Source organism: Stenella coeruleoalba (genome assembly GCF_951394435.1).
Source record: "Stenella coeruleoalba genome assembly, contig: scaffold_37, whole genome shotgun sequence".
NCBI lineage: Eukaryota > Metazoa > Chordata > Mammalia > Artiodactyla > Delphinidae > Stenella > Stenella coeruleoalba.
The window spans coordinates 814,252-839,194 of NW_027645927.1; the positions used below are offsets into that span (position 1 = coordinate 814,252).

General features: G+C 43.7%; 1 long non-coding RNA gene across 2 annotated transcripts in view; it reads right to left on the bottom strand.

The window, feature by feature from the left end:
• Nucleotides 1-24,943, bottom strand: part of LOC307181460 — a 617,204-nt gene that overhangs the window by 455,174 nt on the left and 137,087 nt on the right. For both annotated transcript variants that reach the window (XR_013826826.1, XR_013826827.1), the window contains exon 3: nucleotides 22,682-22,767. This is a non-coding gene — a long non-coding RNA (uncharacterized lncRNA). The remainder of the gene's footprint in view (nucleotides 1-22,681; nucleotides 22,768-24,943) is intronic.

The window sequence follows — 24,943 nt, forward strand, 5'->3', positions numbered from 1 at the left end:
GACTGAAGTAAGGCTGCCAAGAGGACTTGAAAGCGGGGCAGAATTGCAGGAAACCGATTTCAGGAGGTAGACTGGAATTGCATTGAAAGCATAGGAAAAGAGGCAGAACGTCCACAATGATGCACTTGGCCAAAAAGCGCGTATGTGTTTTTTCCTGAATATATTCAGGAAAAAACGCATACGCCCTTTTTGGCCAACCAAGCAAGCTTGCAAAGGAAATCTGCACTACAATGAAGTCTCACTTCCCCCCGGTCAAAAGGGCCATCTGAAAAAAGTGTAAAATCCAGAATGGCAACAGGCCATTGAGAACTGGGAGCCTTGTTATGCTGATGGGCGGGATGTAAATTGCCAACAGACACTCGGGAGAAGTGTATGGTGTTTCCTGAAACATCGAAAAAACAAAGCAACAGAGCCTAGGGCACTTCCACTTATGGTCCTATAGCTTAGGGAAATTAAAATCAAAAAGACACAGCCACCCCAAAGTTTGGAACGGCTCTGTTTACAAGAACCTCGTTTACAGTACAAGTTCAACATCGCAGAAAGTGAAAAATGGATAAAGAACTTGTGGTACTTACGTACAATGCAGTATCACTCAGCAATGAAATCTATGTCATCAGGCCTGTAGCAGCATAATGAGTAGATTCAGGTACGATGATTCTAACTGAAATAAGTCACACAGAAAAAGAAACATCATAAGATATCAGTAATACACGGAATGTAAACTTGGCTACACAGGAACTGAATTCCAAAACAGCACAGGTTCTCAAATTTAGAAAACCAACATATGCTTGCTTAAGGGGAAAGGTGAGTTGGGTTGCTGCATAAAACCAGAGATTGAAATGAGCACAGATAAAGTTCCTTAAGCCAAATATGGAATAGACAAGAGCTACTCCTTGCTCAACGAAATGGACTCAACACCGCATATTAAACGCCTAAGAATGTACCTGACTAGTAAGTATCTTAAAACCTATGGATTGCTATGTCTCCGAAAGAGAATCAAGCATGTGTACAGGGGCATAAACGCAGCAGCGATAGGATTGGAGAGGTTCGGTGAGCAAATGAAGACCCTTTGAAGTCATATTGCATGGTACCCATTACACGGGTTTCAACTACCCAGGTTTTAGGTATTCTTCCTTCAGCTAAAACATGCATGTGGAACCCAGAGTATGATCAACCATGTGATCGGGAGACGTGTTCAAATATGTCTCAGTTTTCCTCCCCTGGTACTCGGGTGCAACATTCCAGACGCTTTACTAACACTCTCCCCACTTGGAGAGTCAGTCCCTTTAACCTCCTGTTTGGCCCAGTTTGCAATTTCTGCGGAAGATGAACAGGAATAGCGAGAACCAATGGAGACTAGCTGGAGGTGTCTGGACGGGCAAATTTAACTCTCATTTCCTACCAGGAAGAGGAATTAACCAAAGGCTCAGCGTGCCATGCCAGAACCAGATTAGGGCCTGAAGCCATCCTGCGGTGTTGCGGCCAGGTCACAAGAAAGCGAGTTGAAGAAAGGAGCTCAGGGGCACTGTAATTCACAAACCTGCAGAGTTATAAATGACAGCTATCGTCCAAAAATAGACTGAAGTAAGGCTGCCAAGAGGACTTGAAAGCGGGGCAGAATTGCAGGAAACCGATTTCAGGAGGTAGACTGGAATTGCATTGAAAGCATAGGAAAAGAGGCAGAACGTCCACAATGATGCACTTGGCCAAAAAGGGCGTATGCGTTTTTTTCTGAATATATTCAGGAAAAAACGCATACGCCCTTTTTGGCCAACCAAGCAAGCTTGCAAAGGAAATCTGCACTACAATGAAGTCTCACTTCCCCCCGGTCAAAAGGGCCATCTGAAAAAAGTGTAAAATCCAGAAAGGCAGGACAGGCCATGGAGAACTGGGAGCCTTGTTATACTGATGGGCGGGATGTAAATTGCCAACAACCACTCGGGAGAAGTGTATGGTGTTTCCTGAAACATCTAAAAAACAAAGCAACAGAGCCTAGGGCACTTCCACTTATGGTCCTATAGCTTAGGGAAATTAAAATCAAAAAGACACAGCCACCCCAAAGTTTGGGACGCCTCCGTTTACAAGAACCTCGTTTACCGTACAAGTTCAATATCACAGAAAGTGAAAAATGGATAAAGAACTTGTGGTACTTACGTACAATGCAGTATCACTCAGCAATGAAATCTATGTCATCAGGCCCGTAGCAGCATAATGAGTGGATTCAGGTACGATGATTCTAACTGAAATAAGTCACACAGAAAAAGAAACATCATAAGATATCACTAATACACGGAATGTAAACTTGGCTACACAGGAACTGCATTCCAAAACAGAACAGGGTCTCAAATTTAGAAAACCAACTTATGCTTGCTTAAGGGGAAAGGTGAGTTGGGGTGCTGCATAAAACCAGAGATTGAAATGAGCACAGATAAAGTTCCTTAAGCCAAATATGGAATAGACAAGAGCTACTCCTTGCTCAACGAAATGGACTCAACACCCCATATTAAACGCCTAAGAATGTACCTGACTAGTAAGTATCTTAAAACCTATGGATTGCTATGTCTCCGAAAGAGAATCAAGCATGTGTACAGGGGCATAAACGCAGCAGTGATAGGATTGGAGAGGTTTGGTGAGCAAATGAAGACCCTTTGAAGTCATATTGCATGGTACCCATTACACGGGTTTCAACTACCCAGGTTTTAGGTATTCTTCCTTCAGCTAAAACATGCATGTGGAACCCAGAGTATAATCAACCATGTGATCGGGAGACGTGTTCAAATATGTCTCAGTTTTCCTCCCCTGGTACTCGGGTGCAACATTCCAGACGCTTTACTAACACTCTCCCCACTTGGAGAGTCAGTCACTTTAACCTCCTGTTTGGCACAGTTTGCAATTTCTGCGGAAGATGAACAGGAATAGCGAGAACCAATGAGAGGCTAGCTGGAGGTGTCTGGACGGGCAAATTTAACTCTCATTTCCCACCCGGAAGAGGAAATAACCAAAGGCTCAGCGTGCCGTGCCGGAACCAGATTAGGGCCTGAAGCCATCCTGCGGTGTTGCGGCCAGCTCAAAAGAAAGCGAGTTGAAGAAAGGAGCTCAGGGGCACTGTAATTCACAAAGCTGCAGAGTTATAAATGACAGCTATCGTCCAAAAATAGACTGAAGTAAGGCTGCCAAGAGGACTTGAAAGCGGGGCAGAATTGCAGGAAACCGATTTCAGGAGGTAGACTGGAATTGCATTGAAAGCATAGGAAAAGAGGCAGAACGTCCACAATGATGCACTTGGCCAAAAAGGGCGTATGCGTTTTTTCCTGAATATATTCAGGAAAAAACGCATACGCCCTTTTTGGCCAACCAAGCAAGCTTGCAAAGGAAATCTGCACTACAATGAAGTCTCACTTCCCCCCGGTCAAAAGGGCCATCTGAAAAAAGTGTAAAATCCAGAAAGGCAGGACAGGCCATGGAGAACTGGGAGCCTTGTTATGCTGAAGGGCGGGATGTAAATTGCCAACAGACACTCGGGAGAAGTGTATGGTGTTTCCTGAAACATCTAAAAAACAAAGCAACAGAGCCTAGGGCACTTCCACTTATGGTCCTATACCTTAGGGAAATTAAAATCAAAAAGACACAACCACCCCAAAGTTTGGGACGCCTCCGTTTACAAGAACCTCGTTTACAGTACAAGTTCAATATCACAGAAAGTGAAAAATGGATAAAGAACTTGTGGTACTTACGTACAATGCAGTATCACTCAGCAATGAAATCTATGTCATCAGGCCCGTAGCAGCATCATGAGTGGATTCAGGTACGATGATTCTAACTGAAATAAGTCACACAGAAAAAGAAACATCATAAGATATCAGTAATACACGGAATGTAAACTTGGCTACACAGGAACTGAATTCCAAAACAGCACAGGTTCAAAAATTTAGAAAACCAACTTATGCTTGCTTAAGGGGAAAGGTGAGTTGGGTTGCTGCATAAAACCAGAGATTGAAATGAGCACAGATAAAGTTCCTTAAGTCAAATATGAAATAGACAAGAGCTACTCCTTGCTCAACGAAATGGACTCAACACCGCATATTAAACGCCTAAGAATGTACCTGACTAGTAAGTATCTTAAAACCTATGGATTGCTATGTCTCCGAAAGAGAATCAAGCATGTGTACAGGGGCATAAACGCAGCAGTGATAGGATTGGAGAGGTTCGGTGAGCAAATGAAGACCCTTTGAAGTCATATTGCATGGTACCCATTACACGGGTTTCAACTACCCAGGTTTTAGGTATTCTTCCTTCAGCTAAAACATGCATGTGGAACCCAGAGTATGATCAACCATGTGATCGGGAGACGTGTTCAAATATGTCTAAGTTTTCCTCCCCTGGTACTCGGGTGCAACATTCCAGACGCTTTACTAACACTCTCCCCACTTGGAGAGTCAGTCCCTTTAACCTCCTGTTTGGCCCAGTTTGCAATTTCTGCGGAAGATGAACAGGAATAGCGAGAACCAATGGAGACTAGCTGGAGGTGTCTGGACGGGCAAATTTAACTCTCATTTCCTACCAGGAAGAGGAATTAACCAAAGGCTCAGCGTGCCATGCCAGAACCAGATTAGGGCCTGAAGCCATCCTGCGGTGTTGCGGCCAGGTCACAAGAAAGCGAGTTGAAGAAAGGAGCTCAGGGGCACTGTAATTCACAAACCTGCAGAGTTATAAATGACAGCTATCATCCAAAAATAGACTGAAGTAAGGCTGCCAAGAGTACTTGAAAGCGGGGCAGAATTGCAGGAAACCGATTTCAGGAGGTAGACTGGAATTGCATTGAAAGCATAGGAAAAGAGGCAGAACGTCCACAATGATGCACTTGGCCAAAAAGGGCGTATGCGTTTTATTCTGAATATATTCAGGAAAAAACGCATACGCCCTTTTTGGCCAACCAAGCAAGCTTGCAAAGGAAATGTGCACTACAATGAAGTCTAACTTCCCCCCGGTCAAAAGGGCCATCTGAAAAAAGTGTAAAATCCAGAAAGGCAGGACAGGCCATGGAGAACTGGGAGCCTTGTTATGCTGATGGACGGGATGTAAATTGCCAACAACCACTCGGGAGAAGTGTATGGTGTTTCCTGAAACATCTAAAAAACAAAGCAACAGAGCCTAGGGCACTTCCACTTATGGTCCTATAGCTTAGGGAAATTAAAATCAAAAAGACACAGCCACCCCAAAGTTTGGGACGCCTCCGTTTACAAGAACCTCGTTTACCGTACAAGTTCAATATCACAGAAAGTGAAAAATGGATAAAGAACTTGTGGTACTTACGTACAATGCAGTATCACTCAGCAATGAAATCTATGTAATCAGGCCCGTACTAGCATAATGAGTGGATTCAGGTACGATGATTCTAACTGAAATAAGTCACACAGAAAAAGAAACATCATAAGATATCACTAATACACGGAATGTAAACTTGGCTACACAGGAACTGCATTCCAAAACAGAACAGGGTCTCAAATTTAGAAAAGCAACTTATGCTTGCTTAAGGGTAAAGGTGAGTTGGGGTGCTGCATAAAACCAGAGATTGAAATGAGCACAGATAAAGTTCCTTAAGCCAAATATGGAATAGACAAGAGCTACTCCTTGCTCAAGGAAATGGACTCAACACCGAATATTAAACGCCTAAGAATGTACCTGACTAGTAAGTATCTTAAAACCTATGGATTGCTATGTCTCCGAAAGAGAATCAAGCATGTGTACAGGGGCATAAACGCAGCAGTGATAGGATTGGAGAGGTTTGGTGAGCAAATGAAGACCCTTTGAAGTCATATTGCATGGTACCCATTACACGGGTTTCAACTACCCAGGTTTTAGGTATTCTTCCTTCAGCTAAAACATGCATGTGGAACCCAGAGTATGATCAACCATGTGATCGGGAGACGTGTTCAAATATGTCTCAGTTTTCCTCCCCTGGTACTCGGGTGCAACATTCCAGACGCTTTACTAACACTCTCCCCACTTGGAGAGTCAGCGCCTTTAACCTCCTGTTTGGCACAGTTTGCAATTTCTGCGGAAGATGAACAGGAATAGCGAGAACCAATGAGAGGCTAGCTGGAGGTGTCTGGACGGGCAAATTTAACTCTCATTTCCCACCAGGAAGAGGAATTAACCAAAGGCTCAGCATGCCGGGCCGGAACCAGATTAGGGCCTGAAGACATCCTGCGGTGTTGCGGCCAGGTCACAAGAAAGCGAGTTGAAGAAAGGAGCTCAGGGGCACTGTAATTCACAAACCTGCAGAGTTATAAATGACAGCTATCGTCCAAAAATAGACTGAAGTAAGACTGCCAAGAGGACTTGAAAGCGGGGCAGAATTGCAGGAAACCGATTTCAGGAGGTAGACTGGAATTGCATTGAAAGCATAGGAAAAGAGTCAGAACGTCCACAATGATGCACATGGCCAAAAAGGGCGTATGCGTTTTTTCCTGAATATATTCAGGAAAAAACGCATACGCCCTTTTTGGCCAACCAAGCAAGCTTGCAAAGGAAATCTGCACTACAATGAAGTCTCACTTCCCCCCGGTCAAAAGGGCCATCTGAAAAAAGTGTAAAATCCAGAATGGCAACAGGCCATTGAGAACTGGGAGCCTTGTTATGCTGATGGGCGGGATGTAAATTGCCAACAGACACTCGGGAGAAGTGTATGGTGTTTCCTGAAACATCTAAAAAACAAAGCAACAGAGCCTAGGGCACTTCCACTTATGGTCCTATAGCTTAGGGAAATTAAAATCAAAAAGACACAGCCACCCCAAAGTTTGGAACGGCTCTGTTTACAAGAACCTCGTTTACAGTACAAGTTCAACATCGCAGAAAGTGAAAAATGGATAAAGAAGTTGTGGTATTTACTTACAAAGCAATATCACTCAGCAATGAAATCTGTGTCATCAGGCCCTTAGCAGCACAATGAGTGGATTCAGGTATGATGATTCTAACTGAAATAAGTCACACAGAAAAAGGAACATCATAAGATATCAGTAATACACGGAATGTAAACTTGGCTACACAGGAACTGAATTACAGAACAGAACAGGGTCTCAAATTTAGAAAACCAACTTATGCTTGCTTAAGGGTAAAGGTGAGTTGGGGTGCTGCATAAAACCAGAGATTGAAACGAGCACAGATAAAGTTCCTTAAGCCAAATATGGAATAGACAAGAGCTACTCCTTGCTCAACGAAATGGACTCAACACCCCATATTAAACGCCTAAGAATGTACCTGACTAGTAAGTATCTTAAAACCTATGGATTGCTATGTCTCCGAAAGAGAATCAAGCATGTGTACAGGGGCATAAACGCAGCAGTGATAAGATTGGAGATGTTTGGTGAGCAAATGAAGACCCTTTGAAGTCATATTGCATGGTACCCATTACACGGGTCTTAACTCTCCAGGTTTAAGGTATTCTTCCTTCAGCTAAAACATGCATGTGGAACCCAAGTATGATCAACCATGTGAACGGGAGACGTGTTCAAATATGTCTCAGTTTTCCTCCCCTGGTACTCGGGTGCAACATTCCAGACGCTTTACTAACACTCTCCCGACTTGGAGAGTCAGTCCCTTTAACCTCCTGTTTGGCCCAGTTTGCAATTTCTGCGGAAGATGAACAGGAATAGCGAGAACCAATGAGAGGCTAGCTGGAGGTGTCTGGACGGGCAAATTTAACTCTCATTTCCCACCAGGAAGAGGAATTAACCAAAGGCTCAGCGTGCCGTGCCGGAACCAGATTAGGGCCTGAAGCCATCCTGCGGTGTTGCGGCCAGCTCAAAGAAAGCGAGTTGAAGAAAGGAGCTCAGGGGCACTGTAATTCACAAACCTGCAGAGTTATAAATGACAGCTATCGTCCAAAAATAGACTGAAGTAAGGCTGCCAAGAGGACTTGAAAGCGGGGCAGAATTGCAGGAAACCGATTTCAGGAGGTAGACTGGAATTGCATTGAAAGCATAGGAAAAGAGGCAGAACGTCCACAATGATGCACTTGGCCAAAAAGGGCGTATGCGTTTTTTCCTGAATATATTCAGGAAAAAACGCATACGCCCTTTTTGGCCAACCAAGCAAGCTTGCAAAGGAAATCTGCACTACAATGAAGTCTCACTTCCCCCCGGTCAAAAGGGCCATCTGAAAAAAGTGTAAAATCCAGAAAGGCAGGACAGGCCATGGAGAACTGGGAGCCTTGTTATGCTGATGGGCGGGATGTAAATTGCCAACAACCACTCGGGAGAAGTGTATGGTGTTTCCTGAAACATCGAAAAAACAAAGCAACAGAACCTAGGGCACTTCCACTTATGGTCGATAGCTTAGGGAAATTAAAATCAAAAAGACACAGCCACCCCAAAGTTTGGGACGCCTCTGTTTACAAGAACCTCGTTTACCGTACAAGTTCAATATCACAGAAAGTGAAAAATGGATAAAGAACTTGTGGTACTTACGTACAATGCAGTATCACTCAGCAATGAAATCTATGTCATCAGGCCCGTAGTAGCATAATGAGTAGATTCAGGTACGATGATTCTAACTGAAATAAGTCACACAGAAAAAGAAACATCATAAGATATCACTAATACACGGAATGTAAACTTGGCTACACAGGAACTGAATTCCAAAACAGAACAGGTTCTCAAATTTAGAAAACCAACTTATGCTTGCTTAAGGGGAAAGGTGAGTTGGGGTGCTGCATAAAACCAGAGATTGAAATGAGCACAGATAAAGTTCCTTAAGCCAAATATGGAATAGACAAGAGCTACTCCTTGCTCAACGAAATGGACTCAACACCGCATATTAAACGCCTAAGAATGTACCTGACTAGTAAGTATCTTAAAACCTATGGATTGCTATGTCTCCGAAAGAGAATCAAGCATGTGTACAGGGGCATAAACGCAGCAGTGATAGGATTGGAGAGGTTCGGTGAGCAAATGAAGATCCTTTGAAGTCATATTGCATGGTACCCATTCCACGGGTTTCAACTACCCAGGTTTTAGGTATTCTTCCTTCAGCTAAAACATGCATGTGGAACCCAGAGTATGATCAACCATGTGATCGGGAGACGTGTTCAAATATGTCTCAGTTTTCCTCCCCTGGTACTCGGGTGCAACATTCCAGACGCTTTACTAACACTCTCCCCACTTGGAGAGTCAGCGCCTTTAACCTCCTGTTTGGCACAGTTTGCAATTTCTGCGGAAGATGAACAGGAATAGCGAGAACCAATGAGAGACTAGCTGGAGGTGTCTGGACGGGCAAATTTAACTCTCATTTCCCACCAGGAAGAGGAAATAACCAAAGGCTCAGTGTGCCGTACCGGAACCAGATTAGGGCCTGAAGCCATCCTGCGGTGTTGCGGCCAGCTCAAAAGAAAGCGAGTTGAAGAAAGGAGCTCAGGGGCACTGTAATTCACAAAGCTGCAGAGTTATAAATGACAGCTATCGTCCAAAAATAGACTGAAGTAAGGCTGCCAAGAGGACTTGAAAGCGGGGCAGAATTGCAGGATACCGATTTCAGGAGGTAGACTGGAATTGCATTGAAAGCATAGGAAAAGAGGCAGAACGTCCACAATGATGCACTTGGCCAAAAAGGGCGTATGCGTTTTTTCCTGAATATATTCAGGAAAAAACGCATATGCCCTTTTTGGCCAACCAAGCAAGCTTGCAAAGGAAATCTGCACTACAATGAAGTCTCACTTCCCCCCGGTCAAAAGGGCCATCTGAAAAAAGTGTAAAATCCAGAAAGGCAGGACAGGCCATGGAGAACTGGGAGCCTTGTTATGCTGATGGGCAGGATATAAATTGCCAACAACCACTCGGGAGAAGTGTATGGTGTTTCCTAAAACATCTAAAAAACAAAGCAACAGAACCTAGGGCACTTCCACTTATGGTCCTATAGCTTAGGGAAATTAAACTCAAAAAGACACAGCCACCCCAAAGTTTGGAACGGCTCTATTTACAAGAACCTCGTTTACAGTACAAGTTCAACATCGCAGAAAGTGAAAAATGGATAAAGAAGTTGTGGTATTTACTTACAAAGCAATATCAGTCAGCAATGAAATCTGTGTCATCAGGCCCTTAGCAGCACAATGAGTGGATTCAGGTATGATGATTCTAACTGAAATAAGTCACAGAGAAAAAGAAACATCATAAGATATCAGTAATACACGGAATGTAAACTTGGCTACACAGGAACTGAATTACAGAACAGAACAGGGTCTCAAATTTAGAAAACCAACTTATGCTTGCTTAAGGGTAAAGGTGAGTTGGGGTGCTGCATAAAACCAGAGATTGAAATGAGCACAGATAAAGTTCCTTAAGCCAAATATGGAATAGACAAAGCTACTCCTTGCTCAACGAAATGGACTCAACACCGCATATTAAACGCCTAAGAATGTACCTGACTAGTAAGTATCTTAAAACCTAGGGATTGCTATGTCTCCGAAAGAGAATCAAGCATGTGTACAGGGGCATAAACGCAGCAGTGATAGGATTGGAGAGGTTCGGTGAGCAAATGAAGACCCTTTGAAGTCATATTGCATGGTACCCATTCCACGGGTTTCAACTACCCAGGTTTTAGGTATTCTTCCTTCAGCTAAAACATGCATGTGGAACCAAGAGTATGATCAACCATGTGATCGGGAGACGTGTTCAAATATGTCTCAGTTTTCCTCCCCTGGTACTCGGGTGCAACATTCCAGACGCTTTACTAACACTCTCCCCACTTGGAGAGTCAGCGCCTTTAACCTCCTGTTTGGCCCAGTTTGCAATTTCTGCGGAAGATGAACAGGAATAGCGAGAACCAATGAGAGACTAGCTGGAGGTGTCTGGATGGGCAAATTTAACTCTCATTTCCCACCAGGAAGAGGAAATAACCAGAGGCTCAGCGTGCCGTGCCGGAACCAGATTAGGGCCTGAAACCATCCTGCGGTGTTGCGGCCAGTTCACAAGAAAGCGAGTTGAAGAAAGGAGCTCAGGGGCACTGTAATTCACAAACCTGCAGAGTTATAAATGACAGCTATCGTCCAAAAATAGACTGAAGTAAGGCTGCCAAGAGGACTTGAAAGCGGGGCAGAATTGCAGGAAACCGATTTCAGGAGGTAGACTGGAATTGCATTGAAAGCATAGGAAAAGAGGCAGAACGTCCACAATGATGCACTTGGCCAAAAAGGGCGTATGCGTTTTTTCCTGAATATATTCAGGAAAAAACGCATACGCCCTTTTTGGCCAACCAAGCAAGCTTGCAAAGGAAATCTGCACTACAATGAAGTCTCACTTCCCCCCGGTCAAAAGGGCCATCTGAAAAAAGTGTAAAATCCAGAAAGGCAGGACAGGCCATGGAGAACTGGGAGCCTTGTTATGCTGATGGGCGGGATGTAAATTGCCAACAGACACTCCGGAGAAGTGTATCCTGTTTCCTGAAACATCTAAAAAACAAAGCAACAGAGCCTAGGGCACTTCCACTTATGGTCCTATAGCTTAGGGAATTTAAAATCAAAAAGACACAGCCACCCCAAAGTTTGGAACGGCTCTGTTTACAAGAACCTCGTTTACAGTACAAGTTCAACATCGCAGAAAGTGAAAAATGGATAAAAAATTGTGGTATTTACTTACAAAGCAATATCACTCAGCAATGAAATGTGTGTCATCAGGCCCTTAGCAGCACAGTGAGTGGATTCAGGTATGATGATTCTAACTGAAATAAGTCACACAGAAAAAGAAACATCATAAGATATCAGTAATACACGGAATGTAAACTTGGCTACACAGGAACTGAATTACAGAACAGAACAGGGTCTCAAATTTAGAAAACCAACTTATGCTTGCTTAAGGGTAAAGGTGAGTTGGGGTGCTGCATAAAACCAGAGATTGAAATGAGCACAGATAAAGTTCCTTAAGCCAAATATGGAATAGAGAAGAGCTACTCCTTGCTCAAAGAAATGGACTCAACACCGCATATTAAACGCCTAAGAATGTACCTGACTAGTAAGTATCTTAAAACCTATGGATTGCTATGTCTCCGAAAGAGAATCAAGCATGTATACAGGGGCATAAACGCAGCAGTGATAGGATTGGAGAGGTTCGGTGAGCAAATGAAGACCCTTTGAAGTCATATTGCATGGTACCCATTCCACGGGTTTCAACTACCCAGGTTTTAGGTTTTCTTCCTTCAGCTAAAACATGCATGTGGAACCCAGAGTATGATCAACCATGTGATCGGGAGACGTGTTCAAATATGTCTCAGTTTTCCTCCCCTGGTACTCGGGTGCAACATTCCAGACGCTTTACTAACACTCTCCCCACTTGGAGAGTCAGCACCTTTAACCTCCTGTTTGGCCCAGTTTGCAATTTCTGCGGAAGATGAACAGGAATAGCGAGAACCAATGAGAGACTAGCTGGAGGTGTCTGGACGGGCAAATTTAACTCTCATTTCCCACCAGGAAGAGGAATTAACCAAAGGCTCAGCATGCCGGGCCGGAACCAGATTAGGGCCTGAAGCCATCCTTCAGTGTTACGGCCAGGTCACAAGTAAGCGAGTTGAAGAAAGGAGCTCAGCGGCACTGTAATTCACAAAGCTGCAGAGTTATAAATGACAGCTATCGTCCAAAAATAGACTGAAGTAAGGCTGCCAAGAGGACTTGAAAGCGGGGCAGAATTGCAGGAAACCGATTTCAGGAGGTAGACTGGAATTGCATTGAAAGCATAGGAAAAGAGGCAGAACGTCCACAATGATGCACTTGGCCAAAAAGGGCGTATGCGTTTTTTCCTGAATATATTCAGGAAAAAACGCATACGCCCTTTTTGGCCAACCAAGCAAGCTTGCAAAGGAAATCTGCACTACAATGAAGTCTCACTTCCCCCCGGTCAAAAGGGCCATCTGAAAAAAGTGTAAAATCCAGAAAGGCAGGACAGGCCATGGAGAACTGGGAGCCTTGTTATGCTGAAGGGCGGGATGTAAATTGCCAACAAAAACTCGGGAGAAGTGTATGGTGTTTCCTGAAACATCTAAAAAACAAAGCAACAGAGCCTAGGGCACTTCCACTTATGGTCCTATAGCTTAGGGAATTTAAAATCAAAAAGACACAGCCACCCCAAAGTTTGGAACGGCTCTGTTTACAAGAACCTCGTTTACAGTACAAGTTCAACATCGCAGAAAGTGAAAAATGGATAAAAAAGTTGTGGTATTTACTTACAAAGCAATATCACTCAGCAATGAAATCTGTGTCATCAGGCCCTTAGCAGCACAATGAGTGGATTCAGGTATGATGATTCTAACTGAAATAAGTCACACAGAAAAAGAAACATCATAAGATATCACTAATACACGGAATGTAAACTTGGCTACACAGGAACTGAATTACAGAACAGAACAGGGTCTCAAATTTAGAAAACCAACTTATGCTTGCTTAAGGGTAAAGGTGAGTTGGGGTGCTGCATAAAACCAGAGATTGAAATGAGCACAGATAAAGTTCCTTAAGCCAAATATGGAATAGACAAGAGCTACTCCTTGCTCAACGAAATGGACTCAACACCGCATATTAAACGCCTAAGAATGTACCTGACTAGTAAGTATCTTAAAACCTATGGATTGCTATGTCTCTGAAAGAGAATCAAGCATGTGTACAGGGGCATAAACGCAGCAGTGATAGGATTGGAGAGGTTCGTGAGCAAATGAAGACCCTTTGAAGTCATATTGCATGGTACCCATTCCACGGGTTTCAACTACCCAGGTTTAAGGTATTCTTCCTTCAGCTAAAACATGCATGTGGAACCTAGAGTATGATCAACCATGTGATCGGGAGACGTGTTCAAATATGTCTCAGTTTTTGTACCCTGGTACTCGGGTGCAACATTCCAGACGCTTTACTAACACTCTCCCCACTTGGAGAGTCAGTCCCTTTAACCTCCTGTTTGGCCTAGTTTGCAATTTCTGCGGAAGATGAACAGGAATAGCGAGAACCAATGAGAGACTAGCTGGAGGTGTCTGGACGGGCAAATTTAACTCTCATTTCCCACCAGGAAGAGGAATTAACCAAAGGCTCAGCATGCCGGGCCGGAACCAGATTAGGGCCTGAAGCCATCCTGCGGTGTTGCGGCCAGGTCACAAGAAAGCGAGTTGAAGAAAGGAGCTCAGGGGCACTGTAATTCACAAACCTGCAGAGTTATAAATGACAGCTATCGTCCAAAAATAGACTGAAGTAAGGCTGCCAAGAGGACTTGAAAGCGGGGCAGAATTGCAGGAAACCGATTTCAGGAGGTAGACTGGAATTGCATTGAAAGCATAGGAAAAGAGGCAGAACGTCCACAATGATGCACTTGGCCAAAAAGGGCGTATGCGTTTTTTCCTGAATATATTCAGGAAAAAACGCATACGCCCTTTTTGGCCAACCAAGCAAGCTTGCAAAGGAAATCTGCACTACAATGAAGTCTCACTTCCCCCCGGGCAAAAGGGCCATCTGAAAAAAGTGTAAAATCCAGAAAGGCAGGACAGGCCATGGAGAACTGGGAGCCTTGTTATGCTGAAGGGCGGGATGTAAATTGCCAACAAAAACTCAGGAGAAGTGTATGGTGTTTCCTGAAACATCTAAAAAACAAAGCAACAGAGCCTAGGGCACTTCCACTTATGGTCCTATAGCTTAGGGAATTTAAAATCAAAAAGACACAGCCACCCCAAAGTTTGGAACGGCTCTGTTTACAAGAACCTCGTTTACAGTACAAGTTCAACATCGCAGAAAGTGAAAAATGGATAAAAAAGTTGTGGTATTTACTTACAAAGCAATATCACTCAGCAATGAAATCTGTGTCATCAGGCCCTTAGCAGCACAATGAGTGGATTCAGGTATGATGATTCTAACTGAAATAAGTCACACAGAAAAAGAAACATCATAAGATATCACTAATACACGGAATGTAAACTTGGCTACACAGGAACTGAATTACAGAACAGAACAGGGTCTCAAATTTAGAAAACCAACTTATGCTTGCTTAAGGGTAAAGGTGAGTTGGGGTGCTGCATAAAACCAGAGATTGAAATGAGCACAGATAAAGTTCCTTAAGCCAAATATGGAATAGAGAAGAGCTACTCCTTGCTCAACGAAATGGACTCAACACCGCATATTAAACGCCTAAGAATGTACCTGACTAGTAAGTATCTTAAAACCTAGGGATTGCTATGTCTCTGAAAGAGAATCAAGCATGTGTACAGGGGCATAAACGCAGCAGTGATAGGATTGGAGAGGTTCGGTGAGCAAATGAAGACCCTTTGAAGTCATATTGCATGGTACCCATTCCACGGGTTTCAACTACCCAGGTTTAAAGTATTCTTCCTTCAGCTAAAACATGCATGTGGAACCCAGAGTATGATCAACCATGTGATCGGGAGACGTGTTCAAATATGTCTCAGTTTTCCTCCCCTGGTACTCGGGTGCAACATTCCAGACGCTTTACTAACACTCTCCCCACTTGGAGAGACAGCGCCTTTAACCTCCTGTTTGGCCCAGTTTGCAATTTCTGCGGAAGATGAACAGGAATAGCGAGAACCAATGAGAGACTAGCTGGAGGTGTCTGGATGGGCAAATTTAACTCTCATTTCCCAACAGGAAGAGGAAATAACCAGAGGCTCAGCGTGCCGTGCCGGAACCAGATTAGGGCCTGAAGCCATCCTGCAGTGTTGCGGCCAGCTCAAAAGAAAGCGAGTTGAAGAAAGGAGCTCAGGGGCACTGTAATTCACAAACCTGCAGAGTTATAAATGACAGCTATCGTCCAAAAATAGACTGAAGTAAGGCTGCCAAGAGGACTTGAAAGCGGGGCAGAATTGCAGGAAACCGATTTCAGGAGGTAGACTGGAATTGCATTGAAAGCATAGGAAAAGAGGCAGAACGTCCACAATGATGCACTTGGCCAAAAAGGGCGTATGCGTTTTTTCCTGAATATATTCAGGAAAAAACGCATACGCCCTTTTTGGCCAACCAAGCAAGCTTGCAAAGGGAATCTGCACTACAATGAAGTCTCACTTCCCCCCGGTCAAAAGGGCCATCTGAAAAAAGTGTAAAATCCAGAAAGGCAGGACAGGCCATGGAGAACTGGGAGCCTTGTTATGCTGATGGGCGGGATGTAAATTGCCAACAGACACTCGGGAGAAGTGTATGGTGTTTCCTGAAACATCTAAAAAACAAAGCAACAGAGCCTAGGGCACTGCCACTTATGGTCCTATAGCTTAGGGAAATTAAAATCAAAAAGACACAGCCACCCCAAAGTTTGGGACGCCTCTGTTTACAAGAACATCGTTTACAGTACAAGTTCAACATCGCAGAAAGTGAAAAATGGATAAAGAAGTTGTGGTATTTACTTACAAAGCAATATCACTCAGCAATGAAATCTATGTCATCAGGCCCTTAGCAGCACAATGAGTGGATTCAGGTATGATGATTCTAACCGAAATAAGTCACACAGAAAAAGAAACATCATAAGATATCAGTAATACACGGAATGTAAACTTGGCTACACAGGAACTGAATTACAGAACAGAACAGGGTCTCAAATTTAGAAAACCAACTTATGCTTGCTTAAGGGTAAAGGTGAGTTGGGGTGCTGCATAAAACCAGAGATTGAAATGAGCACAGATAAAGTTCCTTAAGCCAAATATGGAATAGACAAGAGCTACTCCTTGCTCAACGAAATGGACTCAACACCCCATATTAAACGCCTAAGAATGTACCTGACTAGTAAGTATCTTAAAACCTATGGATTGCTATGTCTCCGAAAGAGAATCAAGCATGTGTACAGGGGCATAAACGCAGCAGTGATAGGATTGGAGAGGTTCGGTGAGCAAATGAAGACCCTTTGAAGTCATATTGCATGGTACCCATTCCACGGGTTTCAAATACACAGGTTTAAGGTATTCTTCCTTCAGCTAAAACATGCATGTGGCACCTAGAGTATGATCAACCATGTGATCGGGAGACGTGTTCAAATATGTCTCAGTTTTCCTCCCCTGGTACTCGGGTGCAACATTCCAGACGCTTTACTAACACTCTCCCCACTTGGAGAGTCTGTCCCTTTAACCTCCTGTTTGGCCCAGTTTGCAATTTCTGTGGAAGATGAACAGGAATAGCGAGAACCAATGAGAGACTAGCTGGAGGTGTCTGGATGGGCAAATTTAACTCTCATTTCCCACCAGGAAGAGGAAATAACCAAAGGCTCAGCGTGCCGTGCCGGAACCAGATTAGGGCCTGAAGACATCCTGCGGTGTTGCGGCCAGGTCACAAGAAAGCGAGTTGAAGAAAGGAGCTCAGGGGCACTGTAATTCACAAACCTGCAGAGTTATAAATGACAGCTATCGTCCAAAAATAGACTGAAGTAAGGCTGCCAAGAGGACTTGAAAGCGGGGCAGAATTGCAGGAAACCGATTTCAGGAGGTAGACTGGAATTGCATTGAAAGCATAGGAAAAGAGGCAGAACGTCCACAATGATGCACTTGGCCAAAAAGGGCGTATGCGTTTTTTCCTGAATATATTCAGGAAAAAACGCATACGCCCTTTTTGGCCAACCAAGCAAACTTGCAAAGGAAATCTGCAGTACAATGAAGTCTCACTTCCCCGCGGTCAAAAGGGCCATCTGAAAAAAGTGTAAAATCCAGAAAGGCAGGACAGGCCATGGAGAACTGGGAGCCTTGTTATGCTGATGGGCGGGATGTAAATTGCCAACAGACACTCGGGAGAAGTGTATGGTGTTTCCTGAAACATCTAAAAAACAAAGCAACAGAGCCTAGGGCACTTCCCCTTATGGTCCTATAGCTTAGGGAAATTAAAATCAAAAAGACACAGCCACCCCAAAGTTTGGGATGCCTCTGTTTACAAAAACCTCGTTTACCGTACAAGTTCAATATCACAGAAAGTGAAAAATGGATAAAGAATTTGTGGTACTTACGTACAATGCAGTATCACTCAGCAATGAAATCTATGTCATCAGGCCCGTAGCATCATAATGAGTGGATTCAGGTACGATGATTCTAACTGAAATAAGTCACACAGAAAAAGAAACATCATAAGATATCACTAATACACGGATTGTAAACTTGGCTACACAGGAACTGCATTCCAAAACAGAACAGGGTCTCAAATTTAGAAAACCAACTTATGCTTGCTTAAGGGGAAAGGTGAGTTGGGGTGCTGCATAAAACCAGAGATTGAAATGAGCACAGATAAAGTTCCTTAAGCCAAATATGGAATAGACAAGAGCTACTCCTTGCTCAACGAAATGGACACAAAACCCCATATTAAACGCCTAAGAATGTACCTGACTAGTAAGTATCTTAAAACCTATGGATTGCTATGTCTCCGAAAGAGAATCAAGCATGTGTACAGGGGCATAAACGCAGCAGTGATAGGATTGGAGAGGTTCGGTGAGCAAATGAAGACCCTTTGAAGTCATATTGCATGGTACCCATTCCACGGGTTTCAACTCTCCAGGTTTAAGGTATTCTTCCTTCATCTAAAACATGCATGTGGAACCTAGAGTATGATCAACCATGTGATCGGGAGACGTGTTCAAATATGTCTCAGTTTTCGTACCCTGGTACTCGGGTGCAACATTCCAGACGCTTTACTAACACTCTCCCCACTTGGAGAGTCAGTCCCTTTAACTTCCTGTTTGGCCCAGTTTGCAATTTCTGTGGAAGATGAACAGGAATAGGGAGAACCAATGAAAGACTAGCTGGAGGTGTCTGGATGGGCAAATTTAACTCTCATTTCGCACCAGGAAGAGGAATTAACCAAAGGCTCAGCGTGCCGTGCCAGAACCAGATTAGGGCCTGAAGACGTCCTGCGGTGTTGCGGCCAGGTCACAAGAAAGCGAGTTGAAGAAAGGCGCTCAGGGGCACTGTAATTCACAAACCTGCAGAGTTATAAATGACAGCTATTGTCCAAAAATATACTGAAGTAAGTCTGCCAAGAGGACTTGAAAGCGGGGCAGAATTGCAGGAAACCGATTTCAGGAGGTAGACTGGAATTGCATTGAAAGCATAGGAAAAGAGGCAGAACGTCCACAATGATGCACTTGGCCAAAAAGGGCGTATGCGTTTTTCCTGAATATATTCAGGAAAAACGCATACGCCCTTTTTGGCCAACCAAGCAAGCTTGCAAAGAAATCTGCACTACAATGAAGTCTCACTTCCCCCCGGTCAAAAGGGCCATCTGAAAAAAGTGTAAAATCCAGAAAGGCAGGACAGGCCATGGAGAACTGGGAGCCTTGTTATGCTGATGGGCGGGATGTAAATTGCCAACAGACACTAGGGAGAAGTGTATTGTCTTTCCTGAAACATCTAAAAAACAAAGCAACAGAACCTAGGGCACTTCCACTTATGGTCCTATAGCTTAGGCAAATTAAAATCAAAAAGACACAGCCACCCCAAAGTTTGGGACGCCTCTGTTTACAAGAAACTCGTTTACAGTACAAGTTCAACATCGCAGAAAGTGAAAAATGGATAAAGAAGTTGTGGTATTTACTTACAAAGCAATATCACTCAGCAATGAAATCTGTGTCATCAGGCCCTTAGCATCACAATGAGTGGATTCAGGTATGATGATTCTAACTGAAATAAGTCACACAGAAAAAGAAACATCATAAGATATCACTAATACACGGAATGTAAACTTGGCTACAGAGGAACTGAATTGCAGAACAGAACAGGGTCTCAAATTTAGAAAACAAACTTATGCTTGCTTAAGGGGAAAGGTGAGTTGGGGTGCTGCATAAAACCAGAGATTGAAATGAGCACAGATAAAGTTCCTTAAGCCAAATATGGAATAGACAAGAGCTACTCCTTGCTCAACGAAATGGACTCAACACCGCATATTAAACGCCTAAGAATGTACCTGACTAGTAAGTATCTTAAAACCTATGGATTGCTATGTCTCCGAAAGAGAATCAAGCATGTGTACAGGGGCATAAACGCAGCAGTGATAGGATTGGAGAGGTTTGGTGAGCAAATGAAGACCCTTTGAAGTCATATTGCATGGTACCCATTACACGGGTCTCAACTCTCCAGGTTTAAGGTATTCTTCCTTCAGCTAAAACATGCATGTGGAACCCAGAGTATGATCAACCATGTGAACGGTAGATGTGTTCAAATATGTCTCAGTTTTCCTCCCCTGGTACTCAGGTGCAACATTCCAGACGCTTTACTAACACTCTCCCGACTTGGAGAGTCAGTCCCTTTAACCTCCTGTTTGGCCCAGTTTGCAATTTCTGCGGAAGATGAACAGGAATAGCGAGAACCAATGAGAGGCTAGCTGGAGGTGTCTGGACGGGCAAATTTAACTCTCATTTCCCACCAGGAAGAGGAATTAACCAAAGGCTCAGCATGCCGGGCCGGAACCAGATTAGGGCCTGAAGCCGTCCTGCGGTGTTGCGGCCAGGTCACAAGAAAGCGAGTTGAAGAAAGGAGCTCAGGGGCACTGTAATTCACAAACCTGCAGAGTTATAAATGACAGCTATCGTCCAAAAATAGACTGAAGTAAGGCTGCCAAGAGGACTTGAAAGCGGGGCAGAATTGCAGGAAACCGATTTCAGGAGGTAGACTGGAATTGCATTGAAAGCATAGGAAAAGAGGCAGAACGTCCACAATGATGCACTTGGCCAAAAAGGGCGTATGCGTTTTTTCCTGAATATATTCAGGAAAAAACGCATACGCCCTTTTTGGCCAACCAAGCAAGCTTGCAAAGGAAATCTGCACTACAATGAAGTCTGACTTCCCCCCGGTCAAAAGGGCCATCTGAAAAAAGTGTAAAATCCAGAAAGGCAGGACAGGCCATGGAGAACTGGGAGCCTTGTTATGCTGAAGGGCGGGATGTAAATTGCCAACAAAAACTCGGGAGAAGTGTATGGTGTTTCCTGAAACATCTAAAAAACAAAGCAACAGAGCCTAGGGCACTGCCACTTATGGTCCTATAGCTTAGGGAAATTAAAATCAAAAAGACACAGCCACCCCAAAGTTTGGGACGCCTCTGTTTACAAGAACCTCGTTTACAGTACAAGTTCAACATCGCAGAAAGTGAAAAATGGATAAAGAAGTTGTGGTATTTACTTACAAAGCAATATCACTCAGCAATGAAATCTATGTCATCAGGCCCTTAGCAGCACAATGAGTGGATTCAGGTATGATGATTCTAACTGAAATAAGTCACACAGAAAAAGAAACATCATAAGATATCAGTAATACACGGAATGTAAACTTGGCTACACAGGAACTGAATTACAGAACAGAACAGGGTCTCAAATTTAGAAAACCAACTTATGCTTGCTTAAGGGTAAAGGTGAGTTGGGGTGCTGCATAAAACCAGAGATTGAAATGAGCACAGATAAAGTTCCTTAAGTCAAATATGGAATAGACAAGAGCTACTCCTTGCTCAACGAAATGGACTCAACACGGCATATTAATCGCCTAAGAATGTACCTGACTTGTAAGTATCTTAAAACCTATGGATTGCTATGTCTCCGAAAGAGAATCAAGCATGTGTACAGGGGCATAAACGCAGCAGTGATAGGATTGGAGAGGTTCGGTGAGCAAATGAAGACCCTTTGAAGTCATATTGCATGGTACCCATTCCACGGGTTTCAAATACACAGGTTTAAGGTATTCTTCCTTCAGCTAAAACATGCATGTGGAACCCAAGTATGATCAACCATGTGAACGGGAGACGTGTTCAAATATGTCTCAGTTTTCCTCCCCTGGTACTCGGGTGCAACATTCCAGAAGCTTTACTAACACTCTCCCCACTTGGAGAGTCAGCGCCTTTAACCTCCTGTTTGGCCCAGTTTGCAATTTCTGTGGAAGAAGAACAGGAATAGCGAGAACCAATGAGAGACTAGCTGGAGGTGTCTGGACGGGCAAATTTAACTCTCATTTCCCACCAGGAAGAGGAATTAACCAAAGGCTCAGCGTGCCGTACCGGAACCAGATTAGGGCCTGAAGCCATCCTGCAGTGTTGCGGCCAGCTCAAAAGAAAGCGAGTTGAAGAAAGGAGCTCAGGGGCACTGTAATTCACAAACCTGCAGAGTTATAAATGACAGCTATCGTCCAAAAATACACTGAAGTAAGGCTGCCAAGAGGACTTGAAAGCGGGGCAGAATTGCAGGAAACCGATTTCAGGAGGTAGAGTGGAATTGCATTGAAAGCATAAGAAAAGAGGCAGAACGTACACAATGATACTCTTGGCCAAAAAGGGCGTATGCGTTTTTTCCTGAATATATTCAGGAAAAAACGCATACGCCCTTTTTGGCCAACCAAGCAAGCTCGCAAAGGAAATCTGCACTACAATGAAGTCTCACTTCCCCCTGGTCAAAAGGGCCATCTGAAAAAAGTGTAAAATCCAGAAAGGCAGGACAGGCCATGGAGAACTGGGAGCCTTGTTATGCTGATGGGCGGGATGTAAATTGCCAACAGACACTCGGGAGAAGTGTATGGTGTTTCCTTAAACATCTAAAAAACAAAGCAACTGAGCCTAGGGCACTGCCACTTATGGTCCTATAGCTTAGGGAAATTAAAATCAAAAAGACACAGCCACCCCAATGTTTGGAACGGCTCTGTTTACAAGAACCTCGTTTACAGTACAAGTTCAACATCGCAGAAAGTGAAAAATGGATAAAGAAGTTGTGGTATTTACTTAAAAAGCAATATCACTCAGCAATGAAATCTGTGTCATCATGCCCTTAGCAGCACAATGAGTGGATTCAGGTATGATGATTCTAACTGAAATAAGTCACACAGAAAAAGAAACATCATAAGGTATCAGTAATACACGGAATGTAAACTTGGCTACACAGGAACTGAATTACAGAACAAAACAGGGTCTCAAATTTAGAAAACCAACTTATGCTTGCTTAAGGGGAAAGGTGAGTTGGGGTGCTGCATAAAACCGGAGATTGAAATGAGCACAGATAAAGTTCCTTAAGCCAAATATGGAATAGACAAGAGCTACTCCTTGCTCAACGAAATGGACTCAACACCGCATATTAAACGCCTAAGAATGTACCTGACTAGTAAGTATCTTAAAACCTATGGATTGCTATGTCTCCGAAAGAGAATCAAGCATGTGTACAGGGGCATAAACGCAGCAGTGTTAGGATTGGAGAGGTTCGTGAGCAAATGAAGACCCTTTGAAGTCATATTGCATGGTACCCATTCCACGGGTTTCAACTACCCAGGTTTAAGGTATTCTTCCTTCAGCTAAAACATGCATGTGGAACCTAGAGTATGATCAACCATGTGATCGGGAGACGTGTTCAAATATGTCTCAGTTTTCGTACCCTGGTACTCGGGTGCAACATTCCAGACTTTTTACTAACACTCTCCCCACTTGGAGAGTCTGTCCCTTTAACCTCCTGTTTGGCCCAGTTTGCAATTTCTGTGGAAGATGAACAGGAATAGCGAGAACCAATGAGAGACTAGCTGGAGGTGTCTGGATGGGCAAATTTAACTCTCATTTCCCACCAGGAAGAGGAAATAACCAAAGGCTCAGCGTGCCGTGCCGGAACCAGATTAGGGCCTGAAGACATCCTGCGGTGTTGCGGCCAGGTCACAAGAAAGCGAGTTGAAGAAAGGAGCTCAGGGGCACTGTAATTCACAAACCTGCAGAGTTATAAATGACAGCTATCGTCCAAAAATAGACTGAAGTAAGGCTGCCAAGAGGACTTGAAAGCGGGGCAGAATTGCAGGAAACCGATTTCAGGAGGTAGACTGGAATTGCATTGAAAGCATAGGAAAAGAGGCAGAACGTCCACAATGATGCACTTGGCCAAAAAGGGCGTATGCGTTTTTTCCTGAATATATTCAGGAAAAAACGCATACGCCCTTTTTGGCCAACCAAGCAAGCTTGCAAAGGAAATCTGCACTACAATGAAGTCTCACTTCCCCCCGGTCAAAAGGGCCATCTGAAAAAAGTGTAAAATCCAGAAAGGCAGGACAGGCCATGGAGAACTGGGAGCCTTGTTATGCTGATGGGCGGGATGTAAATTGCCAACAGACACTCGGGAGAAGTGTATGGTGTTTCCTGAAACATCTAAAAAACAAAGCAACAGAGCCTAGGGCACTTCCCCTTATGGTCCTATAGCTTAGGGAAATTAAAATCAAAAAGACACAGCCACCCCAAAGTTTGGGATGCCTCTGTTTACAAAAACCTCGTTTACCGTACAAGTTCAATATCACAGAAAGTGAAAAATGGATAAAGAACTTGTGGTACTTACGTACAATGCAGTATCACTCAGCAATGAAATCTATGTCATCAGGCCCGTAGCATCATAATGAGTGGATTCAGGTACGATGATTCTAACTGAAATAAGTCACACAGAAAAAGAAACATCATAAGATATCACTAATACACGGATTGTAAACTTGGCTACACAGGAACTGAATGACAGAACAGAACAGGGTCTCAAATTTAGAAAACCAACTTATGCTTGCTTAAGGGTAAAGGTGAGTTGGGGTGCTGCATAAAACCAGAGATTGAAATGAGCACAGATAAAGTTCCTTAAGCCAAATATGGAATAGAGAAGAGCTACTCCTTGCTCAACGAAATGGACTCAACACCGCATATTAAACGCCTAAGAATGTACCTGACTAGTAAGTATCTTAAAACCTAGGGATTGCTATGTCTCTGAAAGAGAATCAAGCATGTGTACAGGGGCATAAACGCAGCAGTGATAGGATTGGAGAGGTTCGGTGAGCAAATGAAGACCCTTTGAAGTCATATTGCATGGTACCCATTCCACGGGTTTCAACTACCCAGGTTTAAGGTATTCTTCCTTCAGCTAAAACATGCATGTGGAACCCAGAGTATTATCAACCATGTGATCGGGAGACGTGTTCAAATATGTCTCAGTTTTCCTCCCCTGGTACTCGGGTGCAACATTCCAGACGCTTTACTAAC